General features: G+C 42.7%; 1 protein-coding gene across 4 annotated transcripts in view; it reads right to left on the reverse strand.

Moving 5' to 3' along the window:
- Nucleotides 1-22,962, reverse strand: part of adgrb2 (adhesion G protein-coupled receptor B2) — an 898,475-nt gene that overhangs the window by 392,606 nt on the left and 482,907 nt on the right. The gene's annotated exons all lie outside the window — the stretch shown is intronic.

The raw sequence follows: 22,962 nt of genomic DNA on the forward strand, positions 1-22,962 counted from the left end.
TGATTTCTTGAGCATGATATATATATAGACAAAGTTCAGTGTCCTAGGTGTTGTGTTGTGTCTGGATGTGGTGGCCAGATAAATCAGTTTCAATAGAGTTACTCCTTGAAAATAATCTAAATGACAGCCAAAAAACAGAAATAGAAAAGGTCTAGCTCTATTGGGAAAACCTTGATAAAATGCTGTAACCTTTGTAAATTAATTTCGCATCCTCCATGTATAACTGGAGATGAAGAAAATAGTTAGCAATTAACTTGTGTAATAATATTGAAAGCATTTTTGAGTACACTCAGGAAAGTGATGTAAACTTCATAAAGTCTTGCAAAGTTGAAAAAACATTAGATTGCGAGATGCATGAGGAGATACTATAGATTTAACAACAGCTTATCCCACTCTTGAAATACTTTATCATGCCTTACGACTCATGGATTACCTATGAAGTGCTGTCACTGATATTAAAGAATCCTAAGGGACTACCAAAGAAGAAGAAGAAGCATAACCAAACCAAGGAAATTTGCAAAAAGTTCCATAAAAAGCAAAGGAATAAATGACCAAGTAATCTATTTATAAAAGTAAGGATCTAGTTTTTCCTCACATAGTTCAATTGGACCATTTACATACTATGTGAGTGAGGAGAATAAGTTTCACGTTAATATCTTCCAAAGATGACAGCACTTCCTTTGTATACCACTGAAATGTCAATCAAATGTGCTTAATTCTATTGAGAAGTTTGCAATCACAGCCTGAAGGGTTCTGTCAATTTTGAATATGAGCTAAATTTTAGTTGTAACATTCTCACTGAAAGCTGAATTTCTTAAGTCAGATCTCCAACAGACTGAAGGCCAATAGAATAGCTAATTTAAAACCAGCTTCACTAATGTTACCACATTGTTGATGAATCATTCAATAGTCAACTTATAAAGTATAAATAATGCACATGGAGAGAATTCAGTGCAGGGAGAAAATAATTTGGATTGTACTTTGGAAAGAATTTGAAGATGATAAAAGAACTGGGTTACTGAAGATGTCCTGAAGATTACAGAGGTTCTGGCAAAAGTCAGTAACTATGTCTCTAGTGAATCACAAACCCCTCACACATATTTCACAGTGAGGTGACTCACATCTAGTACACTCATAGCATGGAATGAAAATGAACACTGACCATACTCTTTTGAGCACAAAGGTTATCTACTGATAGACTTCCTAGTTCTTTCTCAACATGAGGGGACCTTTTTCACCCAGAAAGTAGTGAGTACCTGGAATACACTGCTTGATAGAGTGAATGCGGAGTTGCTGAAAGCATTTAAGAAGTGTCGAGATGACTACTTGAATCACCCAGCTATTGAAGGCTACTGACTATGTATATGGAAGATGGGATTAATTACAGATGAGTCCCCACTGTTCGGCATGGATGCAGTGGGCTGAATGGCCTGTTTCCATGCTGTATGATTCTATGACTCCATATCCAGAAAATAGAGACTTAATTGTACAGCCATTATGTTCATTGTTCACCTTATAGTTCTCTCAGTTTGCCTGGTAGAGTATTCCCAGGTATAGTTATTGCTTTGTATCATTTAAGGCAGCCAGAGTAAACTTGCACAAAACATTTAACAAGCAAGAAAGTCATTTCAACATCAGATCTGTGCTTTAATCTGCACTGTTTTGTGTGTGTAATTTAAGGAGAATGCGAAGGCAAATTCACATATTGCCAGGAGTGAAGCAACAAATTACCACACATTCACACATTTTAAGTCTGTGCACTAGATGTTAACAAGACAAATTAAGCAAAAAATTCAAATTCATCATTTAGGAAAGAATTATTCTCGGCTCAGATCATCTTAGAGCTCCATTTGGACAGTATGGGTTTTTATGTTACAGGGAGACTGTGGAAATACAAATAATTGTAGATTGCAGAACTCAATGACAGATGTATTAAAAAAACTATATTGGTAAGTGGTTTATTATTGTCACATGCACCAATATATAGTGAAAAACTTTTGTTTGCGTGCCATCCAGACAGTTTATTCCATACATAAGTACATCCAGGTAGCACAAAAGGAAAAAAAGAATATAGTGCAACACACACGACCTGCTGAAGGAACTCAGCAGGTCAGGCAGCATCTACAGAGGGAAATAAACAGTTGACATTTCAGGTTGAGACCTGTCATCAGAACTGGAAAGGAAGAGGGCTGAAGCCAGAATAAGAAGGTTGGAGGAGTAGGAGGAGGAGCACAGGCTGGTAGCTGAGTCCAGGTGAGAGGGGGGAGGTAGGTGGTTGGGGGAAGGGGGAGATGTAAGAAGCTGAGAGGTGATAGGTAGAAGAGGCAAAGGGCTGAAGAAGGAATCCAGTAGAAGAGGGCAGTGGACCATGGAATAAAGGGAAGGAGGTGGGGAATAGATGGGCAGGTCATGAGGGCGGGGGAAGGGAAAAGAGAAGGGGTGAGGGGGCCACAGGAATGAGGAAAGTCAAAGAAGGGGAAAGGAGAATAAAAGGGGGAAGAAGAGGGGAGGGGTTACCGGAAGTTAGAGAAATCAATGTTGAGGCCGTCAGGTTGGAGACTACCATGGCGGAATATGAGGTGTTGTTCCTCCAACCTGTGTCTGGCCTCAACGTGGCAGTAGAGGAGGCCACGGATGGACATGTCAGTGTGGGAGTGGGATGTGGAATTGAAGTGGGTGGCCACCTTGAGATCCTTGCTTTTGCAATGGATGGAGAGAAGGTGCTTGACGAAGCGGTCACCCAATCTGTGTCAGGTCTCACCGATGTAGAGGAGGCCGCACCGGGAGCACCGGATGCAATAAATGACACCCTTAGATTCACAGGTGAAGCACTGCCTCACCTAGAAGGACTGTCTAAGCCCCTCAATGGTGGCAAGGGAGGAGGTGTAGGGACAGGTGTAGAACTTAGTGCAGTTGTAGGGTTAAGTGCCGGGAGGGTGATCAGTGGGTAGGGACGAATGGACAAGGGAGTCGTGGAGAGAGCGATCCCTGTGGAAAGTGGGTGGGGGGGGAGGGAGGAAGATGTGCCTGGTGGTGGGATCCTGTTGGAGGTGGCAGAAGTTGCAGCCACAGAGAAAGTACGGTGCAGGTAGACAAATAAAGTGTAAATGCCATGACAAGGTAGATTGAGAGGTCAAGAATTCATATTTATTGTACAAGAGGTCCATTCAAGAATGGGATTGAAGCTGTCCTTAAGTCTGGTGGCACGTGTCCTCAAGATGTTATATCTTCTGCTCAATGTAAGGGGAAAGAAGAGAGAATGACTGGGGTGGGAGAGGTCCTTGATTATGTTGGCTGCTTTCCTGATGTAGTGGGAAGTGTAGACAAGAGTCAATGGAGGGGAGACTAGTTTTCGTGATAGACTGGGCTGTGTTCACAACTCTCTGCAATTTCTTGCAGTCCTGGGCAGATCAGTTGCCATACCACACGAATAAGATATATACAGACTGCAAAAACTTTGCTATTTTCATTTCAACTGCTTGTTTACTTGCTCACTCAGCAGCTCTTTAATCAGAAAACATTGAACATACAAAGTTTTTGAACAAAAACTTTGAACATACATATGTAGTTTTCAAACACCTTTGCATTAACTTTACTTAATATACTGAGCATTATGATGAAGTAACAAAAGCAGGGAATACATGAAGCACCCAGCAGGTCAAACAGCATTGGTTGTGAGGAAACAAAGTCAACATTTCAGGTCAAGAATCTATCTTTCGAAGTACAGAAGCAAACCTTTCCCATGCAACCACAGGGGATGGAATAGCCTTTAACTTCTTTCCTACTCTCCATCCAGAGACCCAAACAGTTCTTAAAGGTGAAGCAACAATTCGCTTGCACTGTTCTGTTCAGTGCTCACAGTGGTCTTTGAAGAAACCAAGTGCAGATTGGGTGACAACTTTGCAGAACACCTACATTCAGGCCACGAGAGCAACCTTGAGCTTCCAGTCACCTGTCACTTTAATTCTCCGCTGACTTCCTTGTCCTCCAGTCATCTGTCTTTGGCCCCCTACATTGCTCCAATGATGTCCAATGTCAGCTCAAGGAACATCACCTCATCTTTTGTCTTGGTAAGTTGAAGCCCTCTCGACTTAATATCAAAGTTAACAAATTCACCTTTTTCTCTCCACAGATACGACAGAATTTGCTATTTCTATTTGTTTCCTTGTTTTTTGTCTCTTATTGCCAGCTTTATAAAACTCAGATTATCCAATATCCAATTATTTGGAAATCCTGATAGAGTTTGTACACTGGGTCCTTATTTCATGTGGATCCACATACTCACCCATGTTTAACTGGATGAAGCCAGGGTTCATGAATGTCAGTATGTTTGTATTTGGAGTTGGGATCAGGACTGTGAGCTGGGGACTGTGAGCTGGGGGATGTGAGCTGGGGGCTGTGAGCTGGGGGCTGTGAGCTGGGGGCTGTGCAACTGGAACCAGGGTCAGGACAGTGAGTTGTGAAAACCCCAACTCAGTGCTAACTTCATGCTGATAACTGTTCCATTGGGTCTTTGGGCTGCTGACCCAATTTCATTCCGTCCCACCAATCTTATTGTCTCTACAATCATTGATAATATTGAAATATTTAGATGAGGACTGGGAATTAAAATGTTACAGGAATCATACAGACTTCCCCACAAAGGTTTCAGATAGGGATTTACTACATTAAGTGTTTATGCAATACTAGTCAGAAATGCTCAGTATATTGTACCTGCTTTAAGCTGCAAGGAAACCCAGAGCAATGCAAAACAGAAGAAAATTACGTAACTGCCTTTGGTTTCCATTGTTTTACTTCCAACTTTAAATTTCTAAAAAATATGGCCTTTTATTCAGAGTAAAGTTTCTAAAAAAGAAATCTCATGGGCTCACTGAAGAAGCTTGAATGCCTGCTAATGAACCATCCTTATGAAAGAAAAATATGAGAACAAAATTAATTTTCTGTGAACTTCAATCTTCCTTGTTTATGGAGGGAGGATGGAGCGAGGCATTGCAGATTGAAAGATAACTGAAGCAAGTCGAAAATCTAATTACCGATGAGGTTAGGTTGTCGTGGATTAATGAAGCAGAAGGGGGTGGGAGAAGATGAAACTATATCATTTACCCAAAACGTAGCACAAACAAATGTCAGGGTCACAGAAGTGATTTCATAGAATGTTCTAAGTTGATTTTTAAGAGGTAACCTTATCTTACAGTGATCTAATCGAAGGAATAGGGGATAACTGAAGATCATACACATTAATTAAACAAAGGGGAGAATGAGTGATGTCACCCCAGCAGACTGCACTCCTTTTCCACAGGCTAGATGGAGTAAGAATGAAAAATGAAAACAGAAGCTATAATGTGAGTCCAGGTTTGAAATAACATGTATACAAGGGCAACAACAAAAATACTTAAGTTGTGAAAGAGGATAGAAGTTAGTGAATTCCTTCAGTTATGGTGATTTTTATCATTTTCTTCCTTTGAGCAATAAACATGTAATAAAACAGAAGCCATATTTGAATGAAGTTAAATTTATGTAGTGCTTTTAATGCTACAAAACAGCAACACGTGTGTAAATGTTGTCCTTCATGGTAGGCTGATCCAGAAGATTAAGGCATATCTTGGTAGATCGGACTTATAATTGGCGTAGCAATAGAAGACAAAGGGTAGTTGTTGTGGGGGGTGGGGGGGGGTGGTGTCATTCTGACTGGAGGTCTGTGACCGGTACTCTGCAAGGATTAGCGCTGGACCCTCTGTTGTTTATGATATATAATATATACAGTATATATATGAATTGGATGAAAATGGAAGGGGGCCAATTAGTAAGTTTCCAGATAACAGAAACATTGGTGGAACTGTGGATCGTGAGGAAGGTTGTTAAAGGATACAGCAAGATATAGGCCAGTTGAAAATATGGACAGAGAAATGGCAGATGGAGTTAAATCCAGACAAGTGTGAGGTTTTGCACTTTGGGAGGTCAAATGTAAGAAGAAAGTATACAGTGGATGACACAACCCCTAGGAGCATTGATGTACAGAGCTGAAAGCGCCAACACAAGTTGATAGGATGGTTAAGAAGTCGTAAGGCATATTTGCCTTCATCAGACAGGGTGTTGAGTATTAAAGTCGAGAAGTCATGTTGCAGCTGTATAAAACTTTGGTTGGGCCACATTTGGAGTATTGTGTGCAGTTCTGGTCACCACAGTACAGGAAAGACAAGGAGGCTTTGGAGAGGGTGCATAAGAGATTTATCAGGATGTTGCCTGGATTAGAAAGTATTAGCTATAAAGAGAGGTTGGACAAACTTGGATTGTTTCTCTGGAGCGTTGGAGGCTGAGGGGCTACCTGATAGAAATATATAAAATTATGATAGCCATAGATAGAGTAGATAGTATGGGTCTTTTTCCCACCGTATAGGTTCAAGGTAAGAGGGGATGTAGCGGCTGCTACCGCGATGCAAAAGTAAGACACTAGTCGATGTGTTGCAGAACAAAACTGACTTATTTTCCTGCCTTGGGCGGGCCTTTTAAGAGGAACGGTTCCCGCCCACCGAAAAAGGAAATGACGTATGCGCTACGTCATCAAACCTTTCCCGCGCGCGGGTTCTCTCCGTCGCTCGGGGAAGACGAAGTTCCATCACCATCTTGGGCCTCGCCGCTCCGACTATGCGCGACCCGACCGCCGATCTGGTTTGCTTGCTCGGACAGTGAGTCACTACAGGGGCAAGTTTAAAGGGTTTTTTTAACACAAAGAGTGGTAGGTGCCTGGAACCCCCTGCCAAGGGAAGTGGTAGAAGCAAATATGATAGCAATGTTTAAGAGGCATTTAGAGAGGCACATGAACAGGCAGTGAATGGAGGGATATAGACCATGTGCAGGCAGATATGCAGTTTAAATTGCATTTATGGGTGGCACAGACATTGTGGGCCGGAGGGCATGTTCTTATGCTGTGCTGTTCTATGATCGATGTTCTACATTAAACAAACAACTTTTTTTTACACCAAGCCACATAACAATGACAAATAACTAAAAAAAGTTGTGAAACAGGTAAGTTTAAATGGTTTTGATAAAACAAGAAAGGGAAAGACAATGAGAAGTTTTCCAAAATGTTGGGTCTTGACAAACACCAGTGGAGGACTGAAGATGCTCATAAGGCTGCAGAATTGCAGTTGTGCATCTTCAGTTTGAGCCTCTATTCAACACCAACTACTCCACAATTAGTTTGAGAATAGGAACAAATTACAAAAATGGGGGGTGGCAATGCCACGAAGAGATTTGAAAACCAGGTGAAAATCAAAAGCTGCAGATGCTGGAAATCTGAAATAAACAGAAAAAAAGCAGATCAGGCAGCACTTGTGGAAGATAAATAGTTAACATTTCAGGTTGAAGACCCTTTGTCAGAACTCGGAAAGATACACACGTTAATTTTAAGTTGCAGAGAAGATCCTGAGTCTAGAAAGCTGCCATGTACCCAGACAGAGGTGAGGTGCCTTTCCTCAACCTTGTTAGATTGTTATAACAGTGCAGGAGGCTACAGACAGATAGGTCAGAGTGAGAGTGGGATGGAGAAGTAGCAAGCAATGAGGAAGCTCATGGTCACACCTGTGGATTGAACAGTTACTCTGCAAAAGAGATACCCAATCTATGTTTGGTTTCTCCAATGTAGAGGAAACCACATTGTGAATAACAAATACAATACACTAGACAGGCAGGAGTGAAGTGAATTGCTGATTCACCCATAGGGTTGTGTTCCTAGATGGTGGGAAGGGAAGAGGTGAAATGAGAGCTGTTGCACATACTGTGATTGCGTGGGAAAATGCCATAGGAGTTGTGCGTGAGAAGGGAAGTGATAGATGGGTTTACTGAGGAGCAGCCATAATCAGAGGCAATGGTACATGTACCAGTCATATAAACATGAACCAGCCTTCAATCTTCTTTCAAATGTAACCTACAAGCGACAATCACAAGGGTAGCTGTGCAAATAAATAGCGCTGTCTATGAAGGGAGCAGCTTATCATCTCAGAGTGGGAGGTCACTTAAGAGATATGCTTTGGAAACTGACATGACCAGAGAGAAATTCTCCTATCCATCGGTTATGTGTACAGACAAAAGGGCTAAATTATTTGGAACATCAAACCAGGCATCAGACATCTTGAGTTAAGATATTTTGCACCATTGTGACAGAAGATCAAGGAAGGTTTTAGACTGGCTACTTTGTCATCTAGCACAACAAATATGGCCCTAGTCATATTTGTACTGTCAATCATTACTTGGTCTGTTTGTGCACCTAGGCAGCCAGCTCTTGCAATACTGTGATAAAAGGATAATTTTTATGACAGGGTTTTGTTCTCAAAACCTGTAAATATTGATGTGAACTACTTGACTCAACAAAGGTGTTTGTTAGTACTCAAACCTGAGATGTGCTTCCATTGTAAAGGTATTAATCTATCCAACCAATTGTTCACACTTAAAATATTGAAATAAATATCAGTTGTAACCACTGAAATTGTAGTTGATCATCAGTTATTATCTTTTACCAAATGGGGATAAAAACTGAAGGTACTTTGAGTTCAGGAGATCTTCCACCGAGTTTTCCCGTGTGTCTGCTTATGCTAAATAAAGACCAGTTACGACACTTGTGGCCTGCCCCCAGAACACTATGCAAAAGATGCATTTTATTGTGTGTTTCAATGTACATGTGACTAATAAATATACCTTATCTTATATCTACAGCTCTGATATGGCTCATTGAAAGTTACAAAAGTGGGTACGAAAGGCCAGATCAGTGAGTTATAAAGTGAATGTCCCTTCAAAGTGCTGAAAAGAAAGGGGAGGGGATATATGACTGGAGGTGGAATCTTGTTAGAGCTAGCAAAAATTGCAAAGGTGATCTGTTGAATACGGGGGGTGGGTGTAGTGGAAGATGAGAACCAGGGAGACTGTGTCCTTGCTCTATTCGGGAGAAGAAGAGGTGAGAGCAGAGGTAATAGATGAGATGCAGTCAAGTGCTCAGTCAAATGATAGAGGGGAAGCCATGGTTCAAGAAGAAGGAAGACATTTCAGAGGCACCTGTCTGGAAAGTCTCAACATTTCAGAAAATATAATGGAAAGGGAGAGATGCAGCCATCCTTACAAGCCTGGACTCCCACAGCCACCTTAATAACGTTTCCTCCCTCCCTGCCTCCAACAAAGTATTGGGTATTTCTGCTGCAAATCATCCATCTGTATTATTGACTCAGTTATTCTCTCTTCGTTAGCCTGACCTGCTGGGCATGTCCTACAGCACTGCATTTTGCAACTTTTTATGCTCCTTTGTTTGTATTGTCATTCTCTCACTGTGCCCATTTAGCCCGTTAACATACTGACTGAATGACCTCCACAACTTATATTCATATCAACCCTGTCATCACCTTTTCATAGACATTCCCTTTATCCTATCTGTTCTTCCCACAACTTATCTACAACTTAAAACAAACGTGTCTTTCACTCTTTCCCTGTTCTGACAAAGGATCTGCAACCTGAAACATAAACTCTATTTCTCTTTCCAAAGACAGTCTGACGTACTGAGCATTTCCAGCATTTTGTGTTGATTTGTAAACAAGGTTATGAATAATAGAACTGAGGCAGCAAAAAAGTATTCTGCATGAAGAAAAAATGTAGGTCTGTGATAATCATAATGCACTACCTCATTCTGCACTACAAAAAAGAAAAAGGCAGAAAATCTGCAAAAATTGTTCACAGTCACAGAAACAAACTAAAGTAAAATGTCTTTACCAGGTCTTATTTTACCAACTGAAAAATCAAGAAATTGCAGATGTTGGAAATCTAAAATAAAAAAAAAATTACAGGGGGCTCACCGGGCTACAGATGACCTGACTTATGGAAATCTGATGTTATGCAAATACTCCAAAGACCTTTTTATTGCATTTTTCAAGATAGTACAACTAATAATAATGTGTTCTATGGTATTTATTACTGAATGGATACAGTATGTATTTTATTAGTTTAATTATGAGTAGTGTTAGGGAGAAATCAGCTTATGGGCAGTTCTCAGAAATGGAACCCTTACGTAACCTGAGGACTGCCTGTAGTGGATGAGTGAAAACAGAAATGATGCACTGTTTCTACCATTTTCTGTTTTTATTTCTTTTCATTGGTTGTGCAAGGACAGCTGCACACAGGAAGTGTTAAATGATTTTTATATGAGACACTAAACTTGTGGTTTACAAAGGGTGGGTCTATCCAGCCTTTCATGGTCTTGCTTCTGTCCTGTCTGACTGCTCACCATGCTTACTGTTCCCACAGCAGGGCTGACGCCTGAAGGCACACACAGTATTGATATTTCTATCATGGTTTGCAGGGAATCCCCAGGACACATATAATATTGAAAGAGTTCATGACTTCATCAAGGGAAATTTGTGAGGACTCAGAGGAGCAATATGGAAGCTGCAGGTGAAGACAAAAGGGTAGGACTCAAACCCCCACATAGTCTGTCTGGTCCCCAGAGCCACCTGAAATGAGTCCCAGATTAATGGGAGCATCCTGGTTGGCCTTAGAACACACCTGATGCCAGAACCAGGGCTGGGCACTAAACTGAACTCTGGAATGGATACTTGATTGGGATTCAATCAGTGATCCAGAGATGAGATACGCAGGGACTGGAAATCCACGGACTATGTTGAGTCAGGTTAGGCTAGGTTCATCTTCTGAACCTAAGCCCAGATTTAGGTACATGTCTAACTCTAGATTCAGGTGTACTGGTGGGCATGGTTCTGCTACTATAACATGGTGGGCACAGATCTGTCACTGCATTACACTGAGCTGGAGTATTAACAGGCACAGCTGTGTCAAGGTGGAAAGGAGCACTAGATGTGCGACAAGTGGAGCAGCATATGAAGGGAAGGAGCAGTGACTGGAGTTTGGCTTATACAACCTCCTCCAAAATGTGTAAGATGGACTCCTGTGCGCTGACGGTTATTCTTTTCATTTCATATGACAGACCAGACAATGTAGCAAGCATTTCAGCAAGCATTTCAATATGCATCACAAATCTATCATCTGAGTTCTTTATATAGTCTTCATCTGATACTCCTGGGAAATCCTGCTGTGTGATGTCAGACTCTGGCAAACAGGTGCATGAAACTTCTTTTGCTTTTGCCTCACTATGATCTCATTAGTGCCAGGTGTGGGCAGTTCACCCTCTAAATTCAAGAAAGGTAGTAGGGATAGTCCAGGGAATTACAGGCAGGTGAGCCTTACGTCTGTGGTGGGTAAGCTGTTGGAAAGGATTCTAAGAGATAGGATCTATGAGCATTTAGAGAATCATGGACTGATTAGGGACAGCCAGCATGGCTTTGTGAAGGGAAGATCTTGCCTCACAAGCCTGATAGGGTTCTTTGAGGAGGTGACCAGGAAGATTGATGAGGGTAGTGCAGTGGATGTGGTCTACATGGATTTTAGTAAGGTGTTTGACAAGGTTCCGCATGGTAGGCTTCTTCAGAAGGTCAGAGGCCAAGGGATCCAGGGAGGCTTGGCAGTGTGGATTTAGAATTGGCTTGCCTGAAGAAAGCAGAAGGTTGTGGTGGAGGGAGTGCATTCGGATTGGAGGGCTGTGACTAGTGGTGTCCCACAGGGATCGGTTCTGGGAACTCTACTTTTTGTGATATTTATTAACGACTTAGATGAGGGGGTGGAAGGCTGGGTTAGCAAGTTTGCAGATGACACAAAGATTGGTGGTGTTGTGGATAGTGTGGAGGGCTGTCGAAGCTTGCAGAGGGATATTGATAGGATGCAGAGCTGGGCTGACAAGTGGCAGATGGAGTTCAATCCAGAGAAGTGTGAGGTAGTACACTTTGGAAGGACAAACTCCAAGGCAGAGTACAAGGTAAATGGCAGGATTCTGGGCAGTGTGGAGGAGCAGAGGGATCTGGGGGTTCATATCCACAGATCACTGAAAGTCGCCTCACAGGTAGATAGGGTAGTTAAGAAAGCTTATGGGATGCTAGCTTTCATAAATCGGGGGATTGAGTTTAAGAGCCGAGAAGTGATGATGCAGCTTTACAAAACTCTGGTTAGACCACACTTAGAGTACTGTGTTCAGTTCTGGTCGCCTCATTATAGAAAAGATGTGGAAGTGTTGGAAAGGGTGCAGAGGAGATTTACCAGGATGCTGCCTGGATTAGAGAGTATGGATTATGAGGAGAGACTAAGGGAGCTAGGGCTGTTCTCATTGGAGAGAAGGAGGATGAGGGGAGACATGATAGAGGTATTCAAGATATTGAGAGGAATAGACAGAGTGGACAGCCAGCGCCTCTTTCCCAGGGCACCAATGCTCAAAACAAGAGGACATGGCTTTAAGGTAATGGGTGGGAATTTCCGGGGAGATGTCAGAGGGAGGTTTTTCACCCAGAGATACATCACCCTTTGTGTGAAAGACTTGCCCTTCAGATCTCTGAATTTCTTCTGTCTCAAGGTAAACCTATTCCCTGTAGTTCTAGACTCCCCTGCCCTGGGAAAAATTATAAGATGCATAGATAGGAGTGACAATTTTATAAACCTCTATAAGGTCACCCCTGAGCCTACTACTGTCCAGTGAGAATAATCCCAGTTTATCCAATCTCTCCTTGTAAGTGCAGCCCTCCATTCCAGGCACCATCCTGGTGAATCTCTTCTGCCTTCTCTCCATTGATAACACATCCTTCCTGCAGTGTGGCAACCAGAACTGTATACAAGTGCGGTCCAACCGATAGTTGCAACATGACATCCCACCTCTTATAGTCAATGCCTCAGCCTATGAAGGAAAGCATGCCAAATGCCTTCTTCGCTACCCCATCCACCTGTTTTGCCATTGTCAATGAGTTTTGGATTTGCATCCAATGGTCCCTCTCTACATCAATGCTGCTTAGATCCCTGTTATTTACTCGATATGTCCAACCAGAACTTGACCTTCCATAGTGCATTACCTCACACTTGTCCAGATTAAATTCCATCTGCAACCACTCTGTCCAACTTTCCAGCTGATCTATGTCCTGTTGTATCCTTAGACAATCATTTCGCTACCTCTGACTCCACCAATTTTTGTCTTGTCTGAAAACTTACTAATCAGGCCAATCTACATTATATATTACAAACAACAAAGATCCCAGCACCAATCCCTGCGGTACACTACGGGTTACTGACTTCAAGTGAGAAAAACACCCATCCATCACTACCCTCCTATCATCAAGCCAATTTTAGATCCAGTTTGCCAACATGCCTAGGATCCCTTATGCCGTTTGGACCAGCTTACCACAAGAACCCTTGTCAAAAGCCTTTCTGAAATCTATGTAAACCATTTCTACCACTATGTCTTAATCAATGATCTCCCTGCACAAAACCACGCTGACTCCTCCTCGTCAGTCCCTGCCTTCCCAAATAAACATAAATCCTGTCCCTCAGATCTTCTCCAACAACTTTGCTGCTACTGATGCAAAAAACAAATTGCTGGAGGAAGTCAGCTGGTCAACCAGCATCCGTGGAGGCAAAGGATGGTGGACATCTCAGATGATGACCCTGCATCAGGACCACTGCAGGATCACGACCCAAAATGTTGACCATCCCTTTGGCTCCACAGATGCTGCTCCAGCAGTTTGCTTTTGGCTCCAGATCCCAGCAGCTGCAGTCTCTCTTGTGTTCCTGACCACTGATATTAGGGTCACCAACTTGTACTTTCCAGACTTATTCCCAACTGCCCTTTTTGAACAAGGGGACAACATTAGCTATCCTCCAGTCATCTGGTACCTCACCTGTGGTTAACGAAGATGCAAGAATCTCCGTCAGAGTCCCAGCAATCTCCTCCCTGGTTTCCCTCAGCACCCTGGGACAAATTGCATCAGACCTGGGGAGTTATCCACTCTAATGTGCACCAATATTTCTAACACTTTCTCTTTCCTGACAGAGACAAGCTCCAGAATATATCTCAGGTGATTGAGAGACAAAAGAGGAGATTGCTGGGGCTTTGATGAAGATCTTTGTATCTTCTCCAGCCACAGATGAAACCCCAGAGGAAAGGAGAGGAGCCAATGTTGATCCTTTGTTTCAGAAGAGAAATAGAGATAATCCAGGAAATTATAGACCAGTGAGCCTCACAACAGTGGTAAGGAAGCTATTGGAGAGGATTCTTAAGGATAGGATTTACTCACAAGAACATGGGGTAATTAGGGACAGTCAGCATGGCTTTGTGCGGGGCAGGTCATGTCTTACAAGCTTGATTTGAGATTTTTGAGGAGATGACCAAGGTGATTTACAAGGGTAGGGAAGTGGATGTTTTCTACATAGACTTTCGTAAGGCATTTGACAAGGTCCCTCTTGATAGGTTGATCAGGAAGGTTAAGATGCATGAGATCCACAGCGACTTGATAGTTTGGATTTAGAATTGGCTTGCCCATAGAAGACAAAGGGTAGTGGTGGAAAGGTGCTGGCAACCCTTCCCTTCTTCTTCCCCCCTTTTTTATTCTCCCTTCCCCCACCTCTCATGTCTTCCCTCATTCCTGTGGCCCCCTCACCCTTTCTCTTTCCCCTTCCCCACCCTCATAACCTGCCCATCCATGAAGTGAATTGTCACAATCCACTCTGACAGCCACCAACACAGCTGAACCTGTGATCACAGTGGAGGACGTAAGATCAGTCTTCCGAAGAGTGAACTCGAGGAAAGCACCTGGCCCAGATGGTGTCCTGGGCTGCATGTTCAGATCTTGTGCTGATCAGTTGGCAGAAGTATTTGCGGACATATTCAACCTCTCCCTGATTCAATCTCAGGTTCCCTCCTGTTTTAAGAAGACCACTATCATCCCGGTACCAAAGAAAAGCAAGGTAACATGCCTCAATGACTACCGACCAGTGGCTCTGACATCCACTATCATGAAGTGCTTTGAGAGGTTGGTCATGGCATACATCAACTCCAGCCTACCAGACAACCTGGACCCATTGCAATTCACCTATCGCCGAAACAGGTCTACAGCAGATGCCATCTCCCTGGCCCTACACTCAGCTCTGGAGCATCTGGACAGTGAAGACACTTACGTTAGACTATTGTTTATTGACTACAGCTCTGCCTTCACTACAATAGTACCAAGCAAGCTTGTCACCAAACTCTGAGACCTAGGACTCAACATCTCCCTCTCTAACTGGATCCTTGACTTTCTAACAAACAGACCGCAATCAGTGAGGATAGGCAGCAATTCCTCCGGCACGATTATTCTCAACACTGGTGCACCTCAAGGCTGCGTCCTTAGCCCTCTACTCTACTCCCTATACACTCATGACTGTGTGGCCAGATTCTGTTCTAACTCCATCTACAAGTCTGCAGATGATACCACCGTCGTAGGTCGTATCTCAAACAGTGATAAATCGGAGTACAGGAAGGAGAGAGAGCTTAGTGGAATGGTGTCATGACAACAATCTTTCCTTCAATGTCAACAAAACTAAAGAGCTGGTTGTTGACTTCAGGAAAGGGGGCGGTGTACATGCACCTGTCTACATCAATGGTGCTGAGGTTGAGAGGGTTGACAGCTTCAAGTTCCTGAGAGTGAACATCAGCAACAACTTGTCCTGGACAAACCACATGGATGCCATGGCCAAGAAAGCTCACCAGCGCCTCTACTTCCTCAGGAGGCTAAAGAAATTTGGTTTGTCCCCTTTGACTCTCACCAACTTTTACCGATGCACCATAGAAAGCATCCTATCAGGATGTATCATGGCTTGGTATGGCAACTGCTCTGCCCAAGACCACAAGAAGCTGCAGAGAGTTGTGGACACAGCCCAGCGCAATACGGACACCAGTCTCCCCTCCTTGGACTCTGTCTTTACCTCTCGTTGTATTGGTGTAGCAGCCAGCATAATCAAAGACCCCACCCAACCGGAACATTCTCTCTTCTCACCTCTTCCATTGGGTAGAAGATACAGGAGCCTGAGGGCATGTACCACCAGACTTAAGGACAGCTTCTACCCCACAGTGATAAGACTATTGAACAGTTCCCTTATACAATGAGATGGACTATGACCTATGACCTCACGATCTACCTTGTTGTGACCTTGCACCTTATTGCACTGCACTTTCTCTATAGCTGTGACACTTTACTCTGTACTGTTATTGTTTTTACCTGTACTACCTCAATGCGCTCTGTACTAAATTAATGTAACCGCACTGTGTAATGAATTGACCTGTAAGATCGGTTTGTAAGACAAGTTTTTCACTGTACCTCAGTACAAGTGACAATAATAAACCAATACCAATACCATCTATTCCCCACCTCCTTCCCTTTATTCCATGGTTTACCGCCCTCTCCTACTAGATTCCTTCTTCTTCAGCCCTTTGCCTCTTCTTGCCTCTCACCGCTCAGCTTCTTACATGTCCCCGCCCCCCCAACCACCTACCTTCCCCTTCTCACCTGGACTCACCTATCACCTGCCTGCGTGTGCTCCTCCCCCTCCCCAACCTTCTTATTCTGGCTTCTGCCCTCTTCCTTTCCAGTCCTGATGAAGGGTCTCAACCCGAAATGTCAAATGTTTAAATTTTTTTTAAATTTTATTTACAGCATGGTAACAGGCCCTTCCGGCCCAACAAGTCCGCACCGCCCATTTTAAACCCAATTAACCTACCCGTACGTCTTTGCAATGTGGGAGGAAACCCACATTGTCTCCATGGATGCTGCCTGACCTGCTGAGTTCCTCCAGCATTTTGTGAGTGGTGGAAGGGTGTTACTGTGGCTGGAAGTCCATGACCAGTGGTGTTCTGCAGGGATCAGTACTGGGACTTCTGTTGTTTGTGATATATATACATGACTTTGATAAAAACATAGATGTTTACAGACAACACAAAAAATGGTGGAGTTGCAGACAGTGAAGAAGATTGCCAAGGGATACAGCGGGATGGAGATCAGTTCCTGATATGAGTGAAGAAATGGCAGATGAAGTTTAACCTGAACAAGTGGGAGATGTTACACTCTGGGGTATCAAAGGTGAGGGGAAGGTATACAGTTAGCGGCAGGACCCTTAACAGCATTCATGTACAGAGGGATCTTGGGTTCCAAGTCTACACCTCCCTGAAAGTGGCAATGCAAGTAGATAGAGTGGGAAAGAAGGCACATGGAATGCTTGCCTTCATTGCTGGGGGCATAGAGTATAAGAATCAGGAAGTCATGATGCAGCTGTATAAAACTTTGGTTAGGCTGCACTGGAGTATTGTGCGCAGCTCTGGTTGCCCCATTACAGGAAGGATGTGGAGGCTTTGGAGAGGGTGCAGAAGAGGATGCTACCTGGACTGGAGGGCATGTGATATCAGGAGTGGTTGGACAAACTTGGATGGTATTCTCTGGAGTGATAAGAGGCTGAGGGGAGACCTGATGGAAGTTCATAAAATTATGAGAGACATAAATAGGGTAGACGGTCAGAATCTTTTCTCCAGGGTAGAAATGTCAAATGCTAGAGGACATAGCTTTAAGGTGAGAAGGGGAACATTTAAAGGAGATGTGTGGGACAAGTCTTTTACACAGAGAGTGGTGGGTGCCTGGAATATGCCGCCTGGGCAGTGGTGGAGGCAGATATGATCGAGACGTTTAAGAGGCTCTTGGATAGGCACATAAATATGCAGAGAATGGAGGGATATGGATCAAGTGCAGGCAGGAGGGATTAGTTTAGTCTGCTTGGCACAGACGTGGTGGGCCAAAGGGCCTGTTCCTGTCTGTATTGTTCTATGTTCTAATATCAGCGTGTCTCTCCCATAACTCTCCAGCCACAACATTCTTCTTCTTGGTGAATACCGCTGGGAAGAATTGATTTAGGACCTTGCTCATATCCCAGACTTAACACATAGATTACTCTTGAGGGGACCTTCTCTTTGCTTAACTATCCTCTTTCTTCTAATATGCAAAAGGTTTTAGGATTCTCTTTAATCCTTCAAGTATAGGTGATTTCATGGCTTTTTTCCTCCTAATTCCTTTCTTAGCTTCTCTCATACATCCCCTATAATCCTCTATCAATTTGCAATATCTGACATATGCTTCCTTATTTTCCCTGATCAAACCTTCAATATCCTTTGTTTAACCAAGATTTCCTAAACTTACCTTTGCTTCTTACCCTGACAAGGACATGCTGATTTTGAACTCTGTCTCACTTCTAAATGCCTCCCATGTATTGGATGTTGTTTTCCTCTCTAGCAGTTGCTCCCAATCTATTTCCACCGGGTCCGCCTTATATTTAAATCAATGTTCTAATGTGAAGCTACATGAATGCAGAGGTCTCTCTTAACAAATAGACAAAAATATTCCCAGTATATTTGCAATGTCTCTGTAAACTGAGCTAGGTTTCTAGATTTGGTGGCTGGATTGTTGTGGGGTGGGGGGGGAGTGCGGTGGGGGGCAAGGATTTAGCTGTGAGGGAAGAAGCATGTAAATGTGACCAAAGTGGAGAATGAGTAACGATTGGAAATAGGGAGAACAACATAGAGCACATCTTATGGGTAAAATTGTAATCTGTTTCATTTTCCATGTCAGTTAGCCTAATCTGTCCTCCCATTGGAATGCTATCTCCTTGATGTATTATCTCTCTTGGAGACTGGGTATCCAAACAATTTACCCAAACTGCACTCATATATGAAACCTGGCAGACAATGTTGCCAAGATTGTGTTGTGTTGTGTGTTGTGGAATGGGGGGCTGAGGGGAATATTCCACCTAAGCATGCCCGTGTTTTTAACCACTGTGCACACATAGAGACTTCTAACTGGTATTAGTGGGTATTTGGAAATTTGAGTCAATTCTACCTCCATCCTACCAGAAATAATCCCAATTATAAAGGAAATCTGGTTTCTCAGCTAATTGAGCCCAAATGGGACATTATCAGCTCAGCTATTCAACTATCTAAACCAGTCATCAAAAAACTCCTTAGGTTTAAAGAATCATATATTGTACTCAGCTAACATTCGATGAAGAGGCTCATTGAACCTTCAATGGGGCATCCCATGAACTTCTCCCAAAATGTCAGGAACCAAGAAGGAGAACCATTGAAGGACTTCACAGTGAATGAACTATTAAAGGAGTCAAAACTTAAATTGAAGGAAATTATTGTGCCAGTGATATAAAATAATCTGCTGGCTGGGGCTTCTGATTGCAACAGTGCAGACTGTTCATGATCAAAATGAATATGGTCAAAGCTTATTCACAGGAGAAAGATCAAGATTATTGATTATGGTAAATAGTCTTACAGTTACTGAGGGGGGAGTGGAGTGATAGACTGGAGTATGTGTGACTGTGGTTATGGATTGCAGTAAATTGGACAGAACATTAATGACTATGGTAGGTGGCACCAGGTTTATAGATTATAACAGATGGGACTGGTTATTGATGACAATACATGGGACTGAATTATTGATTACAAAAGCCTGGATGAAGGAAACCAGGGGACTTAATTGCTGCAGCAAAGCATAGAATTCTTGATCACTGTCAGAGCACCCGCACAGCAAGTGTGAAAAAGTGTGAAGTGAGGAAGGACAAGATGGTGGAAGAGATGACAGTAGGGAGGAATGGCAGTGAAACAATAGGGGCATGGTGATATTTAGAATTGTTTAAAAATAGCTCAAATAAACTTAAGTAGTTAAAATGTTAAAAAGAGGTGGATAATCAGGCTATGGAATGATATTGATCAGCTGGTAAGTAAGGCAGAGCAATGGCACATGGAATTTAACCCTGACAAGTGTAAGGTTATGCATTTTGGGGGCCTCATAAGGATTGTACATACACCATGAACGGTAGGTCCCTATGGAGCATTAAGGAACAAAGGGACCTTAGGGTCCAAAGATCCTTGAAGGTGGAAGCACAGGTAAATTGAAGGTGAAGAAGGCAAACCAGTTGCTTGCTTATGTTAGCTAGGTCATAGCATATAAGAGCAGGGAGATCATGGTTCAACTTTATAAGACAGTGGTTAGGCTACAGCTGTGTGCAGTTCTGGTCACCACACTACAGAAAAGACATGATTGCAGTGGAGATGGTGCATAGGAAATTCACCAGGATGTTGCCTGAGATTGAATGTTTCAATTATGATGACACTCTAGATAGGCTGGGTTTCTTTTCCTTTTAGTCGAGAAGGCTGAGGGGGAACCTGATAGAGGTTTACAAAATTATGTGAAGTAGGGTTAGGGTAGATAGTAAGAAACTATTTCCCATAGCAGAGCTATCTAAGATCAGAGTGCATAGGTTTAAGGTGAGGAAGAATTTCTTTCACATAGAGTGTGGATGCCATCAAAGAGAACATGATGGGGGCAGAGACTCTCACAAGGTTTAAGAAGCATCTGGATGAGCACTTGAATTGCTAAAGCATTTTAAGCCATGACAAGGTGAGGAAGAATTTCTTTCACATAGAGTGTGGATGCCATCAAAGAGAACATGATGGGGGCAGAGACTCTCACAAGGTTTAAGAAGCATCTGGATGAGCACTTGAATTGCTAAGGCATTTTAAGCCATGACAAATGCTGGTAAATAGAATTCGTACAGATGGATACTCGATGGTCAGCATGGACACAGTGGGCAGAAGGGTCTGTTTCTGTGCTGTACTACAACAGAATATAGATGAACTGGGAAAGTGGGCCAAGGACTGGTAGATGGAATTTAACTCAGACTAGTGTAAAATGATGCAATTTGGGAAGTTAAACTCGGGCAGGACATTCACAGTGAATGGCAAGGCCCTGGGGAGTGTTATAGAACAGCGACTGATGGGTAGAAGTACATAGTTCCCTGAAAGCAGCGACACAGTTAGACAGGGTGGTGAAGAAGGTGTTTGGCACGCTTACCTTCATTGACCAAGGCACTGGGTACAAAAATTGAGACATCATGTTACAGCTGTACAAGATGTTGGTGAAACCACACTGGGAGTATCTGATCTCCATGCTATAGGAAGGATCTGAATAACTTAGTGAGGGTTCAGAAAAAGTTGACAAGCATGTTGCCAGGATCGGAGGGCTTGAGTTATAAGGGGACACTGGATAGGTTGGGACTGTTTTTCCCATAGAGAAGGAGGCTGAGGGGTGACCTTATAGAGGTTTACAAAATCATGAGGGGCATAAATTGGGTAGATAGAGTCTTTTTCCCAGGGTAGGGGAGTCTCAGACTGGAGGATATAGGTTTAACGTGAGAGGGGAAAGATTTAGAGAGGACCTGAAGAGTGCCAACTTTTTCACACAGAGGGTGGTGGGTATATGGAACAAGTTAGCAGAGGAAGTGGTCAAGGTTGGAACATTTACAACATTTAAAAAATATTTGGGCAGGTATATGGATAGGAAGGGTTTAGAGGGATAAGAGTCAAACACAGGCAAATGGGACTAGCTCTGCTCGGCACTTTGGTTGGCATGGACGAGTTGGGCCAAAGGGCGTGTTTTCATGCTGTATGACTCAATGAATCTGACCTAAGTCAGAAAGGACCTGAGCTGTAAACAGAACCACTAGCCCAATGTAAGTACAATCTAGCCATTAAGTAAACTGCAGTCATGGGGACAAAGATTCTTTTTAACATTTTGCATAACTCCATATTATATCATTCTAAAAATAAAAAAAAATTGCTGGAAAAACTCAGCAAGTTGGGTAGAATCAATAGAGAGAGAAACAGAGTTAATGTTTCAAGGTTGATGAACTTTCGTCACAGGATGAAGCATTTTTGAGATATATAGATGTAGGTCTATGTATCAGTTTAAGAGAATCAAAGGTGTCCAGGAATAGTTATATCATCTTGCTGGCTGAGCAGGCAATGACATTCTCAGACACAGCAAAACTGTCAGTAAAAAACATTATTTTTCACCAATATTTCAAAACACAAAATAAAATTTAAAACATATACACAAAAGATTAATCTGAAGCAGAAATATTAGGACTAACCATTTTAAAAATAACTAATATATTTTATTAGTACAGTGGCATGCAAAAGTTTGGGCACCCCTGGTCAAAATTTCTGTTACTGTGAATAGCTAAGCGAGTAAAAGATGACCTGATTTCCAAAAGGCATAAAGTTAAAGATGACACATTTCTTTAATATTTTAAGCAAGATTACTTTTTTATTTCTATCTTTTAGTTTCAAAATAACAAAAAAGGAAAAGGGCCTGAAGCAAAAGTTTGGGCACCCTGCATGGTCAGTACTTAGTAATACCTCCTTTGGCAAGTATCACAGCTTGTAAACGCTTTCTGTAGCCAGCTAAGAGTCTTTCGTTTCTTGTTTGGGGGATTTTCACCCATTCTTCCTTGCAAAAGGCTTTTAGTTCTGTGAGATTCTTAGTCCGTCTTGCATGCACTGCTCTTTTGAGATCTATCCACAGATTTTCGCTGATGTTTAGATCGGGGGACTGTGAGGGCCATGGCAAAACCTTCAGCTTGTGCCTCTTGAGGTAGTGGATTTTGAGGTGTGTTTAGGATCGTTATCCTGTTGTAGAAGCCATCCTCTTTTCATCTTCAGCTTTTTTACAGAGGGTGTGATGTTTGCTTCCAGAATTTGCTGGCATTTAATTGAATTCATTCTTCCCTCTACTAGTGAAATGTTCCCCGTGCCACTGGCTGCAACACAAGCCCAAAGCACGATCGATCCACCCCCGTGCTTAACAGTTGGAGAGGTGTTCTTTTCATGAAATTCTGCACCCTTTTTTCTCCAAACTTTCCTGTGTCCTCACCACAAAATTCAGCGTCAGAGGTTTGCAAAGGAACATCTAAACAAGCCTGATGCATTTTGGAAACAAGTCCTGTGGACTGATGAAGTTAAAATAGAACTGTTTGGCCGCAATGAGCAAAGGTATGTTTGGATGAAGCACCAGGACTGTCAGAGCTGATTTCCATAACCTAAATGGTCGTAATGTGGGGGTCACCTGTATATTCATTTTTTTTTTGTTCTACCAATGTTCCTGCACAATCCCATGTCTTTCCTCTTCCCTCTCTCCCTGTAGATTTAGCAAGGCAGTCAGCATGCTTACATACCAC

This window comes from Pristis pectinata, chromosome 22 (assembly GCF_009764475.1).
Source record: "Pristis pectinata isolate sPriPec2 chromosome 22, sPriPec2.1.pri, whole genome shotgun sequence".
In the NCBI taxonomy this organism is placed as follows: Eukaryota; Metazoa; Chordata; class Chondrichthyes; order Rhinopristiformes; family Pristidae; genus Pristis; species Pristis pectinata.